Source organism: Nelumbo lutea, chromosome 3 (genome assembly GCF_056320005.1).
Source record: "Nelumbo lutea isolate HS-2025 chromosome 3, American lotus-T2T, whole genome shotgun sequence".
Taxonomy (NCBI): domain Eukaryota; kingdom Viridiplantae; phylum Streptophyta; class Magnoliopsida; order Proteales; family Nelumbonaceae; genus Nelumbo; species Nelumbo lutea.
In genome coordinates, this window is record NC_142686.1 from 98,567,311 (window position 1) to 98,577,581 (window position 10,271).

Below are 10,271 nucleotides of genomic sequence, written 5' to 3' on the forward strand. Positions count from 1 at the left end.
ATTGGAAGATGTGTTTGACTTGGCAAAGATGTGCAAATAGTAGGAGCTTGCATAAATTGGCAAACATAATTAACAACATTAAGCAAGATCTGGATAAGTGATTGTAAGATGCTAAAAGAGACCCCACAATACTTTTATAAGCATGAGCATCTAATGGATCTTGATTAACATTAACAGCAAGTGGTGCATCCAACATGAAAGCGTGAACGAGAATGTCTTGGGCATACTTGCTTTGAGAAAGAATAATACCACCTGAAAAATAGTTGACTTCAATACCCAAAAAATAATGGAGGACACCAAGGTACTTTATAGCAAAAACTTGTCCAAGATGAGATATAACTATTAGATAAGGAAAAGATGAGGCTTACTTAAAATCTGGATTGTGATAGAGTTTGAACTAAGTTTATAAAAAAAAAAAGATAGAGTTTGAACTGTATTAAAATTAGTTTTCTGAGATTATATTGTTTTACCTTTATCTTGAATAAGGAGAGTTTCATTCGAACTCTTCCTCTTTATTCTATTTAAACCTCAACAATGCAATTCACGTTTGTGTGTTGTTTTTCTCACTAGATTAATTTTGTTTTATGGTATCAGAGCTGCAGATGGCGTTCTGCAACAGCAACAACAACTCGTCCTCGCCTGCTGCCATAGCTATGACAATTGGAGAAACTCTCTCTGTTTGTATGCCATCTTCAACATTGAATTTTGGTCAACTTGTAACAGTAAAGTTGGACCGATTTAATTATTTGATTTGGAGATCACGAATTCTTCCTACTCTCTTTGGGTCTGATTTACTTGGTCATGCAGATGGTACCTTCCCTTGCCCATCTCAGACCATTCAAGAAGATGGAAAAACTATTCCCAATCTTGCCTACATACAATGGAAAAAACAGGATCAACTCTTATTGAGCTGGATGCTCTTAACAATTTCAGAAAGCATTCTAGGGCAAGTAATTGGATGCACCATCACTCAAATTATCTAGCGTAGTATGGAAAAACTCTTTGCCTCTCATTCTAGAGTCAAAATCATGCAATTGCACACCGAATTGATGAATTTGAGAAAAGGCAATCTCAGTATGAATGAATATCTCCATAGAGCCAAGGCTATTTCAGACAAACTATCAATGGCTGGTCAACCAGTTTCATATTATGATTTTGTGATTCGCACTCTTACTGGACTCGGTTCAAACTATGAATCTTTTATCACATCTGTAAGTACTCGATCTGAAGAAATTTCCTTTGATGATTTACAAGATATGCTATATAATCATGAGATTAGGTTGGGAGCCTTGAAGATTCACCCTGAAACCAACATTTCCAATGTCTACGTTGCTCAGTGTGGACCAACAACAAGAAAAGTCAAGATACAATAAAAATAAAGGAAAAGGAAATAAAGCACAACAACAGAAGAAGCCTCAATTTGATGATGGCAACATAGGATCCTCTCTTGTGACTTGATAAATTTGTAAGAAGAAAAACCACACTGCAAGGAACTACTACTTCAGATATCACAAAGATGGAGAAAAGTCTAAGAAAGCTGCAAATTCTATTAATATGGCCCCCTCTATTAATGATGGAAGTTGGTATCTAGATTCAGGAATTACAAATCATCTCATATCAGATCTTTCCAGTCTGAAGCTTCATTCTGAATACACAGGTTTAGATCAAATTCGCATTGCAAATGGGACAGGTTTGCAAATCAAGAATATTTGTTCATCTACTTTACAAACCCCTTCACATTCTCTTGTTCTAAAAAATGTTTTACATGTTTTGGAAGTTACAAAGAATCTCTTATCTGTAGCACAATTTACAACAGATAACAATGTGTTTTTTTGAATTTCATCCTCATTTCTTTCTTGTGAAGGATCGGGAAACGAAGAAAATTCTTCTACAAGGGTCGAATAATAATGGACTCTATCAGTTGTAGCTAGGAAACTCAAAAGAGAATTTTGCTTTCAAAATCAGGGCTTCACGAAGTACTGAACCCTCTGCTCCTACTATTACCCCTTCCCTTCTCATTCAATCAATCATTTTGCCCAAACCACCTGTACTCGTGTCCTCACCTTCTATAGAACCTTTTTTAGCAACTTCCCCAGTCCAATCAATCCCATCTATTGTCGCTGAGCCTGTAACCTCACCACCGCATTTAAGCCCATCTCCTACTCATTCACCTCTCACTGAAATGTCCACCTCTCATCACCAACCATCCTCCTCTTCAACCATTCATATTGAGCCACCACCAACCAATATTCATCCTATGACCACTAGAGCTAAAAGTGGTATCTTCAAGCTTAAACTATATCTTGCTCCCGAACACCCACCTATTGAATCCATTTTTGAACCATCCACCATCAAACAACCCCTCCAAGATGAGAATTGGTGCTTGGCCATGAAAGAAGAATTTGAAGCTTTGCAATGTAACCACACTTGGATTCTTGTACCTCTTCCCACTAACCATAATGTCATTGGATCCAATTGGGTTTTCCATTTGAAACGTGGCCCTGATGGAAGCATAAAATGGTACAAAGGTCATCTTGTCACCAAGGGGTTTTCACAACAAGAAGGAATAGATTATTATGAGACATTTAGTCCTGTTGTGAAGCCCACCACCATCAGACTCTTGCTTTTTATTGTTGTTTCCAAAGGTTGGCCCATCCATCAAGTTGATGTGAAAAATGCATTCTTACATGGAGATCTAGGTGAAACTGTCTATATGGAGCAACCTTTAGGCTTTAAAGATGCAACAAGCCCAACCATGTTTGCCTGTCAAAGCATTTTCTATGGATTGAAACAAGCCCCATGGGGTTGGTACAACAAGCTTGTAGACTTTTTACACCTGTGTGGATTCGCATACTCTAGAGCTGAAATCTCATTATTTTGTAAACATGCTGATGGCAACTCTCTTTTCATACTTGTTTACGTTGATGATATTCTCATCACAGGGACTAATATTGATCTTGTCTCATCTTTTATCTCCTCCTTGAGTTCTTAGTTTGCTGTCAAAGATCTTGGTGGGATTAATCATTATTTTCTGGGTGTAGAAGCAACTCATCTTCCAAGTGGTCTTTTTCTTACACAACATAAGTACATTATTGATTTGCTCACAAGTGCTGGTATGCTTGATGCCAAACCAACTTGTATGCCATTCTCCTTTACTTCTATGCTGTGTACTAAAACAAATGACTCATTTTCTGATGTCACTTAGTACTGACGTATTGTGGGAGCTCTTCAGTATCTCTCATTGACCAGGCCAAACATAACTTTATCAACAATGACTGTCAACATATGCATAACCCCACCAATGCTCACTGGATTGATGTGAAACATTTCCTTCACTATCTAAAGGCCACCATGCATTATGGGCTCTGTATAACTCTATCATCCACTGATGCTCTATTCACTTTTTCGGATGTTGATTGGGCAGGAGATTCAGTAGATTACAAGTCCCAAAGTGGGTTCTATATCTACTTAGGTAACAATCAGGTTTCTTGGTCCTCTAAGAAACAAACACTATTGCCAGGTCCAACACTGAGAGTGAATATAGGAGCCTCGCTTTTGTTGCTGCTGAAACTATATGGATTTGCTCTTTGCTACATGAGATTGGATTCCCTCTTTAGTCAGCTCCAATGTTATTTTGTGACAACATTAGTGCTACCTTTTTGGTTGCGAATCTAGTCCTTCATACCAAGTCTAAGCACATTGAAATCCATACATTTTGTGCATGATTTTGTTGCCAAAATGCATCTCCTTGTTCAACATGTTCCATCTTCCGATCAAATGGCATATTTCCTTACCAAGGTTCTTACCTTCAATCGCTTCTCCTTACTTCGGTCCAAGTTAAACGTGCAATGTCCACATATAACTTAAGGGGGGATATTAGATAAGGAAAAGATAAGGCTTACCCAGAATCTGGATTGTAATAGAGTTTGAATTGTATTAAAATTAGTTTTATGAGATTACCCTATTTTACCTTTATCTTGAATAAGGAGAGTTTCATTCGAACTCTTCCTCTTTATTGTATTTAAACCTCAACAATGTAATTCACGTTTGTGTGTTGTTTTTCTCACTAGATTAATTTTGTTTTAATAATAACATTAAGTAGGCCAACAATACTACCAATAATGAGCATATCATAAATGTACAAATATGAGCACAACACCTCGAGAGGAATTTAAAACAAACAAGGTGGAATGTACCTGGCTGCATTGAAACCCCATATTTAGAAGATGAAGGGTAAAGCAATCAAACCATGCCCGTGGGGCTTGTCGAAGGCTATAGATCAATTTCCTTAAGAGACAAACATAATTAGGGTGTTTCGGGTCACGAAAGCTCGACCTCGTGGTTGAGGCATATACACTATTTGTTTCAATTCGCTATGAGGGAACACATTCTTAACATCAAATTGTTGTATAGGCCAACCCAGTATAATAGAGAGAGCAATCACTAATCAAAGTGTTATAGGCTTGAGGATAGGGCTGAAAGTATCATCAAAGTCTCTTCTTGGAATTTGTTTTGAATACCCACTTTGATTCAACAACATTGGCATGAGGAGGTTGAGGCACTAAATCCCAAATATGATTATAGCAAAGTGCATCCAACTCTTCTTGAATTGCGACACTCCAATGAGGAAGTTGTAAAGCTAATTTAATAGACTCGGGTTCTATCACATCAAGGTCTGGTGGATGTGACAAATCAGTAAGGAGAAAATGCTGAGAAAAGCCAAACTTAGTTCACACATGTCTTGTGTGAGTACTAAAACACATTCAAGTTTGCATAAGATGACAAGAGAGATAAGTGGGGTTATAAGGAGGTGGTGGGTGACCAACTAAAGGTAGAGAAGTTGAAGGTTTGGTTGTGAGGAAAATTGTAGGTTTAGTTGTGGGTCTAGGTTTATTAAGAAGAACATTGGCACTAGGTCCAAAAGAATTCATCTTATATAGAAAATGGCTGGAGATACCTTGGTTCTAGAATCCATTCATCACTACTTATATATGTTACAAATTCCCCCTATATACTAGTTCTTGTGGATAGATAACTGAGGTTAGTAAATGGTATGAAATGCTCATAAAAAATAACATGCCAGGAGATAAAGATACGTTGAGTAGGTGGATGAAGGCACCGATACCCTTTATGGAGAGGACTATAACCAACAAAAATGCATGGCAAAGATCTTGGTTGCAAGGGAAAGATTGGCAACCAAAAGTCCTTAAAAAGGAGTAGTCTGGGTTCTTGCCAAATAACTTAAAGAACGGTGAAACGATTTTAAGAGTTGGTGTAGGTGGTCAGTTAATTATAGGAATGGCAATGGGGCAGGTTCAGGGTGGGGATCATATTCCCAATTCTTGTTCTCGATCCTCACTAGGGATAAAAGTTGTCCTCCATCCCTGATTCCCAATGAGGATAGGTTCCCCACGGGGACTTGAATCCCCAAAATTTTTTTAGACGACAATATTTTTTGAAAAATAAATAAAAGTTTGGTCCCCAAAATCGAGGTTGGGGTAGGGCGGGGATCTTAATCCCTTTCCTAACCCAATGGGGTTGAGGAAGTTAGGTCCCCATCGGGGATGGGGAAAATTTCCATCCCTAGTTAACTAGATAGACTACAATGCTGAAGCTCTCAACCTAATATCGAAGAGGTAGGCTTGCATGTATAAGCATTGTAAGATCCATTTCAATTTGGATGCCCCAATCGTTGGTGCAAACTAAATCTTCAGCTTTCTTTGCATTATGTTTCTTTTTTAATTTATGCACAACTAAAACTTTATTCAATTCAATTGGACCAACCTTGAAGGATCCAGTATGAGAGATATTAAGAGGAGTACCATCACCAATGTAGACCTTACTTGTGCCTTTATAAGGGGTTAAGGAATGTAGAATACCTAGGTTAGATGTCATATGAGATGTAGCATTGGTGTCTGCATAAAAGTTAGGATTTTGATCATCATTAGTGAGATTCATAGCAACAAAGTTCTAGGGTAGATCTTCACTCTGATAGGCATGGTTGAATCTATACCAACATTTTAGAGTAGTATGACCATTACACCCACAAATTTGACAAGTAATTCTACCTGAATTAGGTTGATCTGCATTGGTTTGTTGATGTGGCTTTTGGTGGGGTCCTTGTTAGTAGAAGTTTCTCCCTCCATTACCTCGACCTTTACGTTTTCCTCTTTGAGCAACAAACGCATGATTGAAGTCCGCTTTTGTACATTCTTCCATTACATCTATACTATTTATAAAAGTGTGAATGAGGAGGTATTGGCTTATGGAAATTTTCTTTACTGAAATACCTCTCCTCTTGAATTTAGTTCATCTCCATTGAAAGGGAAAAAATGTAATTAAAAGAAAATCATTAGGTACATTCAATTACCTCTCATTAAGTCTCACATTTAAGTCATTAAATAAATCACATTCTCTCTCATTGATTCCAACATTTATACTTTTGTTTATCATCATTAAATTCCACTAATAAATCCTTACACACTAATTATTAATAGAATGAAATTTTATATTTTTAAAATAAACATTGAAATGAAATCATATTTTTCATCTAGGTGGTGGGTAAGTAGTTCAATCATTTGGGTAAAATGGATAATTTCATGATGTCATTAATAAATAATACAAATTTGGAAATATAAAAAAATACTTTTGTTTATCATTATTAAATTCCACTAATAAATCCATACAAAATAATTATTAATAGAATAAAATTTTATATTTTTAAAATAAACCTAGAAATGAAATCATATTTTCCATCTAGGTCGTGGGTAAGTACTTCAACCATTTGAGTCAAATGGATAATTTCATGAAGTCATAAATAAATAATATAAATTTAGAAATATAAGAAATACAAAAAATATAGAAAAAATGGACACATTTCTATTATTATATATTTGTCATATTAAAACATAACTATGATAAAAAAGACCTAATTTTATTAATGATGGACATCAAATATACAACTTAAAACCGATTGGAAATTAAACCATCTTCCTATCTAGGGGGTGGGTTAGTGGTTCAACTTTTCAATTCAAATTAGGTTAATCCATGATGTATAATAAAAACAATTTTTTTAAAATAGAATAGTATAAAAATATGAAATAATTTTGGGCACATCTATACTATTATATACTAATATAATACAAACAAAAATAAGTATGATAAATAATAATTATTTTATCAATGATATAAATGAAATGCAAAATTTAAAACCATTTTGAAAATGAAACCATTTCCACATCTAGATGGTAGGTAGGTCAATGATCTAACATTTTGGATCAAATGAGTCAATCTCTGATGTCATAACTAAGTAACGAATGTTAAATACATACATACATTCATTCATACATACATACATATATACATACATACATACATACATACATATATACAAAAACTCAAAGAAAAATATAATCATATAAACCATTTTGATACAATTCTATTGTTATATATTTACCATATTAACCAAAAATAAATGTAAAAAATAAGAATTATTTTTATCGATGATGAAAATGGAATACATGATTTAAAATCAACTGAAAAAGCAAAATGGTTTTTCCATCCAAGTGATGGATTAGTGGTTAAACTATCAATGTCAAAATGATGTTGTTATTAAATAATAAAATACATAAAATTCTAGAAAATGTAGAAATTTATTGATAATTTTGGGTACATTCTATAATTCATCATATAAAAAAGTGTGATTAATGAGAATTATTTTCATTAATGATAGAAATGAGATAAAAATTAAGATAAAAAATAAATAGAATTAAGGTCTAACACATGACCTGACTAACCATGTCAAATGATTCAATAATTTAATTAGCTAGGTCATCGTAGGCAAGTGGTTTGGTATGTATTCAAACAAATTAGACCATTGAATTAGCTATATTCAAATCTGATCCGATCCAAAGATTTGATTAGATCTCATAAATATTGATTCGAATCCGAATCCGAATCCGATCAAGATGTCAGATATTCGAATTTGATATGATCTGATTTAATTTAAAAAAATAAATTATTAAAATAGATAGAAAAATATAACATTTGAAATAAAAAAACAGAAAATATAAGTATTTTTTCAAATATTTCCATCATATAAAAAGTTTACAAAAATGTAATATAAATAACATATTTATAAATAAATAATAAATAACATATATATTATATATAAATAATATATATATTATATATAAATAATATATATACTATATATATAAATAATTGATTTGACCACAATATTAAAAACCAATGCTCAAACAATAAATTGGAATTGCATTTCTTCTTGGTAAATAAGTAATTTTTATTATCTAATAAATTAAATAATAAAAAATATTTTTTATAAATTTTGTAGAAAAAGTTTGAACGTACATTAGTATTATATATTCTTCATATTAAACGAAAATATGTTTGAGAAAATGAGAATTATTGTTAGTAAAGATAGAAATGGCTAAAATACAAAGAAAAAAATAATTAATGTTTTAATCATAGTCCATTTTCCTGTTTAAATAGGCTAATGGTTCAACCAATAAGGTCCTTTAGTTACTGATTATTACATGTACAAAAATAAATGTAGAAATAAGAATTACTTTTATTGATGGTTAAAATGTAATACATGATTTAAAATCAACCGAAAAAGAAAAAAATGGTTTTTCCATCCAAGTGGTGGGTTAGTGGTTCAACTATCCATGTCAAATGGATCAACACATGATGTTATTATTAAAGAATAAAATACATAAAATTCTAGAAAATGTAAAAATTTGTAGACAATTTTGGGTACATTCTATAATACTATATATTCATCATATAAAAAAGTGTGGTTAATGAGAATTATTTTCATTAATGATAGAAATGAGATAAAAATTAGGATAAAAATAAAGAGCATTAATGTCTAACACATGACCCCACTAACCATGTCAAATTGTTCAATGATTTAATTAGCTAGGTAATTGTAGACAAGTGCTTTGGTAAGGATGCAAATAGATTGGATCGGATTTGAATCATGATATATTTGAATTTGATTCGATCTGAAGATCTGTTTGGATCTCATAAATATTGATTCAAATTTGAATCCGATCAATATGTTGGATATCCAAATCTGATATGACCCGATTTAATTTAAAAAAATAATAAATTATTAAAAGGAAAAGAAAATATAATAATTGAAACAAAGAAAACAAAAAATACAAGTATCTTTTAACTATTTTTATCATATAAGAAATTTACAAAAATGCAATATAAATAACATATCTATAGTAGGGGGATAATAGTATATAAGGGCAACTTTTGGAGTTTAATATCAATAAAAATAATAATTTTAAAAAAATTCAAAAATAGATTAACTTTTTAAAAACAATATCAATAAAGGGAAAAAACACTGTTCATCATCTTCTTCTTGCCATTTGTTCACCAACACCACCGTCTACCGCCGCCCGCCACCACCCACCACCGTCGTCCACTGCCGCCCGCTGCCGCCCACCGCCACCTCCGCCCATCTCCACCTCCACCTCCGGCAACGTTGCCGGTGGTGGGTGGAGATAGAGGTGGCGGCGACGGAGCTGGGCAAAGGAATGACCACCAACGCCGCCACCGCCACCTCTACCTCCGGCCACCTCCAGCAATGTTGCCGGAGGCGGAGGTGGAGATGGGTAGCGGGCGGCAGCGGACAACAGGTGGGTGGCGGCGCTGCTGAACAAATGGCAAGAAGAAGATGATGAATAGTGTTTTTTCTCTTTATTTATATTATTTTTAAAAAGTTAACATATTTTTGATTTTTTTTTAAATATTACTTTTATTGATATTAAACCCCCAAAGTTACCCTTATATGGTATTATAACATATATATTATATATAAATTATATATATATAATTGATTTGACCACAATATTAAAAACCAATATTCAAACAATATATTGGAATTGCATTTCCTCTTGGTAAATAAGTAATTTTTATTATCTCATAAATTAAATAATAAAAAATAAAAGTATATAATTTTTTATAAATTTTATAGAAAAATTTGAACATGCATTAATATTATATATTCTTCATATTAAACAAAAATATGTTTGAAAAAATAAGAATAATTGTTGGTAAAGATAGAAATGGCTAAAATACAAAGAAAAAAATGAATTAATGTCTTAATCATAGTTCATTTTCCTAGTTAAATAGGTTAATGGTTCAACCAATAAGGTCATTTGGTTGCGGACTATTATCATCATCATCATTTGATATTTCCATGTGCAATGCACATACACTTTTACTAGTATTAATTA